The sequence below is a fragment of the Nannospalax galili genome, unplaced genomic scaffold (assembly GCF_000622305.1).
Source record: "Nannospalax galili isolate Female #2095 unplaced genomic scaffold, S.galili_v1.0 scaffold1131, whole genome shotgun sequence".
NCBI lineage: Eukaryota > Metazoa > Chordata > Mammalia > Rodentia > Spalacidae > Nannospalax > Nannospalax galili.
Window position 1 is genome coordinate 332,879 of NW_008329039.1, and position 9,922 is coordinate 342,800.

At 38.1% G+C, this 9,922-nt stretch overlaps 2 pseudogenes; one reads left to right on the forward strand and one right to left on the reverse strand.

The window, feature by feature from the left end:
* Positions 1 to 355: 355 nt before the first annotated feature.
* Positions 356 to 5,881, reverse strand: LOC103732416 (annotated as a pseudogene).
* Positions 5,882 to 5,891: 10 nt separating this feature from the next.
* On the forward strand, positions 5,892 to 6,459 carry LOC103732422 (annotated as a pseudogene).
* The last annotated feature ends 3,463 nt before the right edge of the window (positions 6,460 to 9,922 follow it).

Consider the following 9,922-nt stretch of genomic DNA (forward strand, 5'->3'; position numbering starts at 1 on the left):
TTAAAGCCATTCCAGGCGAGTGAGTTCAGAAAACGAACAGTCATCATACCTATTTACAGATATTGCAAATTAGCTTCTACTTGAACAATGAAATGGAAAATTTTGTGAATCTCTACATTGGCCATCAGTTTCAGTATTACACTGTTGGCAGACATTACAGAGGTAGCCAAGATCCATACATATGGAGATGCAAAAACAGAAAACACTGAGATGACTTAGCAGTTCTTTGAAGTCTAATGATTATAGTCATATTTTGATTCTGAGCCATGTTGCCGTGTAGCATTCTTCTGAGTTCTGTTTTAAACACAAAGGAACTTGCTGTTGCCTTAAGCAGATATACTGGAAATCTTTTAGTTTACTTTCTTTGCTCTAATGGTCATGTAAAATGTGAGAGATTTTCATATCCCACAAAGGTAATACAGCAGGCTGGAATCACTCTGATCAAATTGCGGGAAATTCTTTTGTGAAATCTACCAGTGCCTCCTTTCCTCCATGTCTTCACGATTACATTGATCAACCACTGCAAGACACTTGTTGATTCTGAAGATAGGTTCTCATGACTTTATATGTATATGTTGCTGCTACAGGAAATATTTTGAATAATTATGCAGCAGAGATATATTCTGCTGTGCTCAACCGGGATTCTGGTAATCCATAGATATGCTAGTTGTACTTGAACTTAAGCAATTAATGCGCCACAAACTGAAGGGCACCATGTGATGTTCCAAACAACCCAGGGACAAATCCCTGTACAACCCATGTACACCTTCATATTTATATATTTTCTCGTTTATCAAACATTCTTTTGTATGGTGGCTGTGGAGGGCTACCAATACCACCATACTGTTGCATAAGGTGAGTTTTGTCACCCATAAGGGTCGTGGCTCTAGTTTCAGCAGCTGAGATGAAGTATTCTGTTGGCCCTAACAGTTCAGCTCTTCCTTCTGTCTTATATGATTTAATGGCATTAAAAAAAAAGTAGAGCCCCCAGAATAAAGCTGCACCCCACATATTTAGGGTTACACCTTGCTAAAGTCCTCTTAGTCAATTAACTTTCCAAATCATAGTCAAGCAATGCAAAATTCCTTTATATTCCCATTTCATTTCAAGTCTGTCACTCACTGTCAAGTGGATCTTCACAAGGGAAGGTGCAGCACAGGAATGAACAGGAACACACCGCTCTTGCCAACTACCAGGTTCTCCTATTGCCCTCCACCTGGCCTTGGCCGGTCTTAGACTCAAGGCTTGTCAACACTATAGTGCCATGGTCATGAGGTAAGATGCAGTGGCTGCCACCATGGTGACAGTCACAGTCCGGATGCAAGAGGTAAGCTGGAAGGCCCAGGGACTGAGGGGCAGGATGGATGGAGCTCCAGTGGGCCCTGAGTCCTGCCAAGCATCATCTACATGCTGACCAAGCAACATGCTCCTCCATTCTGATTTAACTAGCAAATTTTGGACAATTAACCTTAGATTCCATTTCAGTGAAACAGATACTTCTCTCTTTTCCTTAATTTGATGTCCAACATTTAGTTCCCTTATTTTTTCAGACTGGGATACTGCACATCTATAAGTTAGAGTAGCATGTTTTTATGTCTACTTTTGTCTCATATCCTTTAATGTTTGCTCTGAGAACATTATTTTTAAATATTTATTATTCATTGATTTGTGTGTTGTCTCTCTGTGCCATATGTGCATGTGTGTTCTGGTATACATAGGCCCAAAGAAAGCGCTGAAGCCTCTTGAGCTAGAATTATCTGTGATACTGAATGCCGAACATGGGCTCTAGAAACAAAACTCTTATGTTCAGGAAGACCAGAAACTACTCTAAATATTTAACCATCTCTCCAACTCCCTTGGGGAACAATTGTAACTGCTCCACTACATACTGAACACATATATTCAACAAGGATCAATATATTATCAGATGAAATTGTTTGAAAAGGAAAACAAATATTTTCCAATGAATCATGATGCATTGCTTTATTTAACACATTGCACATGAGCAAAGTAACATGCATTTCTTGAAAATTATTTTTGCTGTTGTTGTTATTATTGTTGCTTTTGTAATTTCATACAACAGACCTTAATCAAATTTAGACCCCACCTCCATTCATGTCCCTTTCCCCCCACCAAACTTCATGTATTCTACCATACATGATAAGTCCTATCCATCAAGCATTTGTACCTAGATGTCCTTCAGTGCAGATTGATCCCCTAGAGTCTAGTCAGCCCATCTAGAGATCATATGTAAGGCATACTCTCCCTCTCCCAATAGCAATCAGTCTCCAATAGTTCTCAGTCTAGGGCCAGCCTGCCACCCATTTCTCTCCTCCTCTCTTGGCCTTTGTTTAATTGAGTTGGTATGGGTCTGGTAATCAATGCCACCATTGTCACAAGTTCACCTGTACAAGCTTTCAGTGGCCTACGAACTTCTGCTTCCCTGTGTTCATGAACCAACCTTGGTTCTTACAATCTTTCAGGTCCCTCTTCCACAATGATCCCTGAGCCATGAGTGAGCAAGTTTCAACACAGAAGTCCTATCCAGGGTTACACACTTTGAAGTCTCTTATTTTTTATTTTTTTATTTATTATTTAAAAATATTTTTGTGTATGAGTATATTGCCTGCATATAAGTGAGTATACCCATGTCATGCAGTGCTGCAGAGATCAGAAAGGGGCTTAGGATTCACCTGGAACTGGAGTTAAGGATGGTTCATAGCCACCATGTGGGTGCTGGGAATAGAACCCAGGTTCTCTGCAAGAGCAGTCAGTGCTCTTAACCACTAAGCCATCTCTCCAGCCCCAACTGTCTCTTATTTTTTAAAAGTTGGCCAGTTGTGGCCTTCTGTGTTGTAACACTTTGTATAAGAAAGATTCACTGGTGAGAGGAGAGGGATGTTAATTTTCTCTCTAACCCTTGTTCTTCTATGTTCCATGAGCCTTGGGTTTAGAGGTTTTATGCTACATATAGTTCATATATTTACAGATAAGCATATCATATATCACTCATCAAAGAAGTGTCTTTTTGCAACAGATGGAGGCTAATGCAGAATTAGCTACTGGTCAGACATAGAGAATATGTGTCTGAGAGATGCCCAGTATTAGGTGACACATCTACAGTTGAAATGTTTTAAAAACACTAAGAAGTGCTGTGATAAGACTTGTCTTTCTCAAGATCCACTTTCCCTTATAATTAATAATTGTATGATAATTTAAAGTATGTTTTCAGGGCTGGAGAGATGGCTCAGCAGTTAAGAGCATTGACTGCTCTTCTAGAGGACCTGGGTTCGATTCCCAGCACCCACATGGCAGCTATGAACCATCCTTAACTCCAGTTCCAGGGGAATCTGAAGCCCTCTTCGGACTTCCGCAGCATTGCATGACATGGGTGCGATCACATACATGCCAGCAATACACTCATACACATAAAATAATAAATAAAATATTTTATTAAAAAATGTTTTCAATTACTTGAATTTTATAATTCATATTATAGTGTGAGCATGGTAAGATATGGAATTAGCTGATTTCTGTTTAATGAATTAATGATAGATGCACAGTGGAAAACTTCTACATTCCTGTTTCATGATAGAAGCATCAAAGCATTATCTGGAAGTAACCAGAAATGAACGATAATTGATGAGTACAAGAAAGGAAGGAGCAGATGTACATACTCACATTTTCTCAAATCTAATAATCCTAAAACAGTATTCATGCAGAAACCAGGTCGGTGATTTAATTTTGCTTCATATTTCAATTTGCTTTTTGTTTAAAGAAATTTTTCAAAGAATGCAGATTGTTATCAGAGAGATTTTAAATAGAATAAAATAAAGAGGGAAAATAATCCCAATTTTTAGAATTATCAAACCAGTATCTCTAGAGATATGAACTAGCCAGATATCAGATAATAGACAGGTAAAATATAGAAACTTTGAGAGAGTTAATGCCAACCTTCTTGCCATGAACTCCTTTGGTGGAACTGAGTTTCAGAATGCTATTTACCTAAGGTATGACAGGAATACATTGGGAACTATTACATCACAACAGAATTATCAACATATTTTAAAATATTTTTAATTCCTTCTTAGGCTCATTAAATGAGTATTTAAGGTAGGAAAAAAATAATTAGCTATGCCATTCATGAATCAAATACTTTAAGCAAAGCAATATAATATGAGTAGTTTTAGCTATAAATAAGCATTAGCAAGTAAAAAATATTATATTTCTTATATGTATTTTATGACATTAGAGAAATGGGTTGATGATCAAAGCACTTGCTGCTGTTGCAGAGGACTCTTTTTTTTTTTTTTCCCCAAGACACACATGGTCACTAACAATCAGCCGTAACTCGAGTTCCAGGAGATATGACACCATCTTCTAGCTTCTGTGGGCACTGCATATATGAGGTGGAGTTGAACACATGCAGGCAAAGCGCTCATACACATAAAATAAAAATAAAGCTTAACAAAGTATTTAACAAATATTCCAAAGACAGAAATATGAAGTTTATTGTGAAAATGTAAAGAATCTAAAGCTCATTGAAAACACATTATCTGTAGGAAATGATGTGGGGCTGAGATAAAGAAGAGGGTAAAGGTAGAAACTCCTTCATTCTGTAAAGCTTTCATTCTAAATACTTAAGTATACCATTATAAGATGTGATAATTAGTGCTCTGACAAAATAGCATTGATTTCAACCAGTAGCAAGATTAGAAGGTAAAAATAAAGGCAAAAAATTAATGAAAAGAAGTACCAATAACTCAAATCTATAGAAGAAAATAATAATTACAAGTAAGGAATGAGGTCATGGGTGAGCGTGTAAAGTTCCTGTGGTACAAATATCAGGACTTGAGTTTGATTCCCAGAATTCATCCAGAAGAATTAGTGTGGTATACCACACTCTTTTATTTTAACCCTTTTAAAATAAGTTTTAGTGTTTTTTTTTTAGAATCTCCTGTAATGTATTTCCATCATATTTAGAGCCTCTCCCCTACCTACACTCCCCTGCTTGATTTCATCATAACATTGTTATTATTATTATTATTATTAATAATAATAATAATTCAGCTTTTAAAATATCATAAATTTCCCACTCAAATCCAGACCCCTTCCCCCATTCATGCCTCCTCCTATCCCCCCACCGAACCCGATGCACTCTGCCATATATGCTGAGCCCTGTTCATTCAGGTGTAAGTACCCAAATATATGTAACTGCAAATGTGTCTACTGGCATATAATCAGCCCATCCAGTGGTCATATGTAAGTCATACTCTCCCTCACTGAGCAGCAATCAGTCTCAAATAGTTCTCAATCTAGTGTTGGCCTGCCACCTATTTCTCACCTCCCCTTTGGGCCCATGTTTAATCGAGCTGACATGGGTCCAACACTCAATGTAAGGCTCATGGATTATTATTATTTTTAACTCCCACTGAGTCTAATTAGTGTCCACAAGTGCCTTCAGTGTGAGTTGACCCCTAGAGCCTAGTCAACCTAAACAGCATTAGACCCTTAAAGAAAACTAATTCTCTCTCACAGAAGCTATCAGTTACCAGAGTTCCTTAGCTATGGTTTGAGCTTCTTACCCACTTCTCCCTACTCTATGATAGTAATTTTTCTGGCATGAGCATATGTAAATCTTCTTTATGCTGTCACCGTTGTTATTAACTCATTTTAGTAACTACCCTACTGCCTGGAAATCACTGCTTTCTTGTGTCATACACTGCCTCTGGCTCTTAAATTTTTTACAAGCCACCTTACACAATAATCCCTGAACCTTAAGAGGCAATGGTTGCTATTGATATCACATTCGGGGCTAAGTACTCCGAAGTTTCTTATTCTCTGCAGGTTTACCATTTGAAGGTCTCTGAGTTAATGCCATCTTCTACAAGATGAAGCTTCTCAGCTCTGCAGGTGCTGCTGTCCCCTGTAGCTGCTTGCTGTCAACCATTGTCAACCCCACCTTTTTCTTCAACATCGTGGTCAATGGCAAGCCTTTGGGCTGTGTCTCCTTCGAGCTGTTTGCAGACAAAGTTCCAAAGACAGCAGAAAACTTTGGTGCTCTGAGCATGGGAGAGAAAAGATTTGGTTATAAAGGTTCTTCCTTTCACAAAATTATTCCAGGATTCATGTGCCAGGGTGGTGACTTCACACACCATGGCAGCAAGTCAATCTATGGGGACAAATTTGAGGATGAGAACTTCATTCTGAAGCACACAGGTCCTGGTATCTTGTCCATAGCAAATGCTGGACCAAACACAAACAGTTCCCAATATTTCATCTGCACTGCCAAGACTGAGTGGTTGGATGGAAAAACATGTGGTCTTTGGGAGGGTGAAAGAAGACATGAACATTATGGAAGCCATGGAGTGCTTTGGGTCACCGAATGACAAGACCAGCAAGGAGATCACCATTTCCGACTATGGATAGCTCTCATACTTTTTCTTGTGTGCATCTTAACCACTAGACCATTCCTTCTCTAGCTCAAGAGAGCACCCTCTGTCCCATCTCCACCCTATCTGCTCACAGTACCCCATAATCTTTGTGCTCTCAATGTCTCGATGCAGTTCTTTGGGTTCCATATTCTCCTTATTCCCCCAAGTCTGGCTGGATTGCAGAGTTAAGTTGATGATTATGAATAAAAACTAAATAGGAAAAAATAGATGAAGCTTCTCTTCTGAGATGAGAGATTCATTAGTTTATGGATATAACAATAATTAGGAGTTTGTTGAATATTATATCCATTTGGCATAATAATACTGATAGGTTTTCCCTGTGGCCCATGATCTGTCTATCCACAGAATCTTAAGCCTGATGTAAGTACCAAGTGTGGGCTCCATCTTGTGACACGTGCCTCAAACCCAAACAGGACGTTGTAGCTAATTTCATAATATTCTTGCTACAAGTGGGCCTATCTAGCCAGCCTAGTTTTTATGGTCAGTTGCAGGATTCACAGCTGGGTAGAATTTTCTTTTCTTGCATGCACAGCAACTTTCAACACTATGAGCACTAGTCAGTAGAGAAGAAACTTTGATAAGGATCAGTTTGATTTCTTCTTGTTTGTTCTAGACTCATCTATGTAGTGTCTTCAGCAATAGAGTCTTACCAGAAAGTTCTGGAAGGTAACTAAGTGTCACAGAAATAGTATATTTTGAGTGTCTATGGGACCCCTGGTCAACAGCTTTTAAGAGGGAGTTCATTTCTGGCATCAGACATTTTCAAACTTGGAAGACACTAGTTCCTCTACTTATCTCTTGAAAATGCTTGTCTCCTGGAACTGTGCTGATCGATCTCTCTTGTCCCCTCAACCTGTGCAGATAGAGCTGTCTGTGTCCTCACCTTGTGCTAATGGAGCTGTCTCCTGAACCATGTTTCTCCTGAACCATGTTTCTCCTGGAACTCAGTATGGTCAGGAAACACCCATAATTTATTCAAAATGTTTTCTCCAACTTCATTGGGGAAGTATAAGTTGAAGCTGTCAGCTCCAACCTTAATCTTTATAGACCATCTTGTTTTTCCCCTGCTAGTTACCATTCATCTAAGATCATCCTTCCTTCCCAATGTCCACTATGTTCCATGGATGTGGGGTCCTCCCATTTCAGCACTTTGATATCTTAATTCTAAAGCATACCCACATTCATTCATTATCTTTTTGAGTGGAGTATCAAACTGAGGTTGTCAAGGAGAAGTCTGGTCATGAGAACCAAGTGCATGGTTTGCTGTAGTTAATTGAAAGTCATTAGACTAAATTATGTACAATAATAGAAGTAATTTCTATGGTATTAACTTTGCATTATAGGGCAACGTCATTTAGATTCTTTTTATATCATATATATTTTTTTAAGATATTTCATAGTGGTAGGATACCATATGACTTTGTCTAAAGTCTTTTAGTTTTAGTTAAGCTTCTACATACTCCTTCCTCTGCCATGCCCTCAGCCCAGTGTAACCCATGCTAGTCCATTATTCCCATTTCCCCATTTATACCACAGCATTCCATCCGCCCTCCCATGAACTCTTACTAGTTTCCTCTATAGAACTGTCCTCCAAGTAATTACCAGTTTAAAACATGTATCTTATTTCCTCTTCATTAAACCAATGTAGCAGAAGGAGAGAGGGTTTTTTAATAACTAGGCACACTGGGAGGGAGGCAATTAACTACTCCATTAGCACTGATAAAGCAGAGCTCTTCCTAAAGAAATCACAAATGAAGAATGATCTAGAAGAAAGTGCCATGTGTTAAAAGCAGACTAAATGAAAATGTGTAAAGAATCAAGTGAGTACAACACTGTCTTTGTGTTTATAAAGATTAAGAATGCAGTTAGGTGGAATATATATATGGGTAATAAAATTCAAAAGAAGGGCACAGAATTTCTATACTTTTCTAGTACATCTAACTCCTAGGAAATTAGAAATGCTGATTGACACACGGGGGCCTCCAGAGTGTTCTATTTTCCGTATATTGACAGCTTCACAAATATTCATGTTGTCACTATTCATGAAGTTATATGTGTGTTTTACTCACTTTTCCATATATTATATTTAGCAATAAATATTGAAAAGGAAATAAGATGTGCCTTGGCCCAAAGTGACATTTGGACAATTTAATGAGTCAGCAGAGGCATCCATGGATCAAGATAAACAGCAGTCTGGGCCCAGAATGCTTGCAGGGGACCTGCAAACTGCAAATCAACCCTGCCTTCGTTGCCTACTAGTCCCTCTTCCTGATTTCATTTATCCTACATAGTCTAGACCAGGGTCCAAAGCTCAGATTAATCCTTATTTTAACCATTGGAACACTGACAAACTTTGTTTTCTTATCTGTAAAGGGAGAGGACTGAATGAAAATTTATTTTGTTATTGTGTGTATATGTATGATGTATTACGTCCAAGAACGCACTGTCAAATCCAAGTCATGAAGCTTCTCCCTGTTTTCCTCTAAGAATTTTATAATTTTATGTCTTATATAACATGCTTTCGTTCATTTTCAGTTAACCTTGGAATATTATGTTAAGGTAGGAATCTAACTTGACTCTTTAGTATGTGGGTATCTAGCTTTCTCAGCATGATTTGTTGAAAGGACTATGCTTTTCTCACTGAATGGTCTTGCCAGCCATGTCAAAATTGTTTGGCCATATATGTGAGAATTTTTTTCTGGTCTCTCTAGTCTATTTCATTCATCTCGATACCTATGTTTATATTAATACCAAAGGATTTCAATCACTAGATGTCTAGGGAGTTGGCTCAGCCGTTAAGTGTTGTACAATCATCAGGACCAGAGTTTGAGGACCACATAATAAGCCAAGGATCTCTCTCTCTCTCTCTCTCTCTCTCTCTCTCTCTCTCTCTCTCTGTGTGTGTGTGTGTGTGTGTGTCTCTGTCTCTGTCTCTCTCTCAAAATTATTTTAAGAAAGAAAAAAGTATCTTAACTTTAAAACTATCATGCACTTATGAGAGAGAGCATGAGATGCTTGTCTTTCTTGGTCTGGGTTACCTAACTCAAAATGATTGTTTCCAGTTTAATTTACTTAACCATGAATTTCATAATTTCATTTTCTTAGACAGTGAACAACATTCCATTGTGCAAATGTACCATACTTTCCTTAGCCATTTATCATTTTTTATATCTATATAATTTCATTTCCTGACTGTTTTGAATAAAGCAGCAATCAGCATAGATGAACTACTACCACTGTGGTCCTTTGGGTATATTTCAAGAATGGTGTGGCTGGATCATGTGGTAGATCTATTTTGGCACTGTGAGGAATCTTCACATTGGTTTCCATAGAGGCTGCATCAGTCTGTATGGACACCAGCAATGAATAAGAGTCCCCCTTTCTCTATATCCTTCTAAGCATTTGTTGTTGTTTATGAACTCTCTAAGTTGTTTTTATTTCCTTTTTCCTAATGAATGAAGATGTTG